Below are 3,907 nucleotides of genomic sequence, written 5' to 3' on the forward strand. Positions count from 1 at the left end.
CTGAGTAATCTGATGATGCAGTACTCTGTGCACACACTGAGTAATCTCACAATGCAGTACTCTGTGCACACACTGAGTAATCTCACAATGCAGTACTCTGTGCACACACTGAGTAATCTGATGATGCAGTACTCTGTGCTCACACTGAGTAATCTGATGATGCAGTACTCTGTGCTCACACTGAGTAATCTCACAATGCAGTACTCTGTGCTCACACTGAGTAATCTCACAATGCTGTACTCTGTGCACACACTGAGTAATCTCACAATGCTGTACTCTGTGCACACACTGAGTAATCTCACAATGCAGTACTCTGTGCACACACTGAGTAATCTCACAATGCAGTACTCTGTGCACACACTGAGTAATCTGATGATGCAGTACTCTGTGCACACACTGAGTAACCTCACAATGCTGTACTCTGTGCACACACTGAGCAATCTCACAATGCTGTACTCTAACGCCCTTCTCTACAAAGAAGAAAAATCTTCCCTGTTTATGTCACTTTCTCAGAGCACCTCTCCTTCGTGCCCCTTGGGGAAGCATATCACTGTTCCCTTCACATCACTGTGAAGGAAGCAAACTTCACAAGGAGCAGGGTGGACATTTAATTTCCATACAGTATGTTTTGATTATATTGTTTTCCTCCTCCATTGTTCCCCGATTCTCCCCCACCTCACCACCCACCCAACTTCTTGCTCCCTCTCTCTTGATTTTACAGGGGTGTTGTGGTTGTTATTGTTGTTGTTTTATTTTTTCTTTAAAGATAGAACACAGGTTTTTGCTTTCAACTGCATAGACATACCCTAGGCAATAAAAAAATTACATACTTGATTAGAGATTAAATGTACAGGTAGCATCATGTATCTTAATAGCTTGAGAAACATAGCTCGCCGTGAACTGACTGCCAAGATGTAGACATCCCACTGCATTGCTTATTCTCTGGAAGAAAACAAAGAACAGAAACAAAACCAAGTCATCACCTGCATTCTTCCAGGAAGGTCTTTGACTTGTGTTGGGCCTGGTGATCTTTCTGTTTGTGTATCATTGTTTGTGCTTTGATTTTAGCTGTGCGTACTGTTGAGCCTTTCAGCTGTGTACACTATGATGAAGAAGATACTCTCGTTAAAATTACCCAGTAGATTCACCATCAATTTGTCATCACAGGCTTGATGTCATCAGCAATTTTTAGGTAGTCAAGAATATGAGTTTCACTTTCTGGTGTATGCGTCTAAATTACAATAAAATACATATCTTGATCATAGCAATGGGAATTTGGAAACCTTCAGAGCCCATTAGGAAAGCCAAGTTTTGGGTTGGGGATTTAGCTCAGTGGTAGAGCACTTGCCTAGCAAGCGCAAGGCCCTGGGTTCAGTCCCCAGCTCCGAAAACAAAAAAAGGAAAAAAAAAGGAAAGCCAAGTTTTAATGGGTTCATGACATCACTATTAAAACCTTTGGGAAATAACGACATCATTGGGAAAAGACAATACATGAAAATGCCAACAGCTGGCTTCATGTTCTGTAAGTATGACACCAAAACTCATGGGGATAGGCGACGTCACTTTTCCGTATTTTCTGTTGAGGTTAACAAAGAGCTATTTGTGTAGCTGGTACAGAATGTGGCCACTGAAGACCAAGGGACAACAGGTACCATGACTTTAATACACGGACAACTCTACCTGTTTCTGGGACAGAACAGGAAAGGGGAAAAGTTGGGGGAAGCCAAGTGCTAACCTGGGCACATCAAATGATTTCAAGTCACAACACGCTGAATTCTGAATCTGGCAACTTTCATCTTTTTATTTTTAGAGATTATTCACTTAATTTTGTGTGTGTGTGTGCGCCTCATGTGAGCACACCAGGCAGCTGGGGGCAGAAGAGGCATGGGATCCCCTGAAACTGGAGTTACAGACAGTTGTGAGCTGCTGTGTGATAACCGGGAACTGAACCTGGCTTCTCTGAAAGAGCAAAAAGCATTCTTGGCTATCGAATCCTCTTTCCAGGCCCATCATGAATCTATTCAAAATGGAGGTAGATCTTATTTTACTGTGTGATATTTTGTAGCTATAAATTCACCTTAGAGATTTAGAATAGTTTTATTTATTCAGGGCAGTTACTGGTACTCAATGTGTGTCAAATACGTTTGTCAAAATACTTGAATCCCAAGCTAGCTGTACATTGTGGGTAATTATATACATAAAACCACTCTTGTAGCCATCAACATCATGATCAGATAATTTGAAGTGATGTATGAGAACTTCCGTGTATAAGAGTAACAGTTGCTACTTCCTGGAGGCTTTACATGAATGGATCAACACTATGATAATTTACATGTTTGTTTGTTTGTCTGTTTTTCAAGGCAGGATTGCTCTGTGTAGCCTAACCCCTTGCTACTTTATGACCTGGTTTACAAAGCAGAGGACTGAGACTTAAATGAGGTAGGATACATTCGCATAACATAAGCACCAAAGCATAGAGTTTTGAATGTATCTCTCTTTCTGATTCTGGAGTAGGCACCATCTTCACTGAACTTGGTTGCTTTATTTGTAGAATTCTTATAACAATCCCTTGCTCTGTACCACACTTACACTGAGTCTTTGGTCACCTAACCTCTAGTTAATTTTAGAATAGTCAATAAAAGATCATATAATAAACATTCACGTGCTGTCACGGTCGATCACACATAGCTACTTGGAAAGAAGGCAAGCCACAGTCATATTATGCTTACAAACACTGGGGATGCTTTCCTTCAAAGGATGTAATAAGCCTGAGATAAGATGTACAGTAAAGCTCATATGTATTTTAAGTTTAAATACTGGCAAAGTTAGGTGCTGAGCAGGATACATGACTCAAGAATATTTAGTCTCCAATAATTCTAACTACCTCAGGAGAAAATAAATACATCAACGTCTGATACACTCCGAATCAGTTTCTTTTCTATTGCTGTGATAGAACACCATGACCAAGGCAACGTAAAACAGAAAAGGTTTAATTGGGCTTACATCCTGGAGAGTTAGCATATATGATGTTGGAATGAAGGAAGGGCAGCAGGAAGTTGGAGTATCAGCTGAGAGCTCACATCTTAGTCCACTAGCAAACAGACCAGAGCTCAACCCCATGACACACCTCCTCCAACAAGGCCACAGTTTCTTATTCTTCCCAAACAGTTCAACAAAGGATCAAGTATCCAAACACATGAGCTATGTATTTGTTCAAAACCCTACATTTCCCACTTTGATACAGTATCGGAGGAGAACTTTGTGTGGGACTGAGTGGCGATGTGGGATAAATTTGTATGGCCTCAGGAAACCACTTTGATACAGTATCGGAGGAGAACTGTGTGGGACTGAGTGGTGATGTGGATAAATTTGTACGGCCTCAGGAAACCAAGTTACCAAATGCTTAGGAAGTTTGCCTGCACATTTTGTGCACAGCTAACATTAAAAAGGAGTCACACAGTCTTACAGGGATTAATGTACTAACTAGTTGGTTTATTCCCTCTCAGTACTGTCTGCAGCCATGCAAGGTATTCCGTTTTGTCTGTACCATGGACACCGCATACGGTGCTGCACATCACGGGTCTCTCCTAAACTCCAAGTTAGGTGACATCAGCCATGGTGAAAGTTTTATTTGGCCAGTTTAGCAAACTCACAAAGTGAGGGTTGGATAAAGGGATTGTTAATTTGCAAACTATAGACTCTGGATCGTTTTATGAAGTAAGATTATAAATTTAAACCTCGTGAGTTGCTATGGAGTTTCACTAGAATACCCTCTTATTTCCTGTTGTCTGTGCTGCTTTTAAAGTAACTGTGCATAGCAGCACAGACTCAATGAAGATCCCATGCACCACAAATTCAAAAATACTTATTATTTCATCAATTAGAGAAAAAATTGCCAATAGCTAGT

The sequence above is a fragment of the Rattus norvegicus genome, chromosome 15 (assembly GCF_036323735.1).
Source record: "Rattus norvegicus strain BN/NHsdMcwi chromosome 15, GRCr8, whole genome shotgun sequence".
Taxonomy (NCBI): Eukaryota; Metazoa; Chordata; class Mammalia; order Rodentia; family Muridae; genus Rattus; species Rattus norvegicus.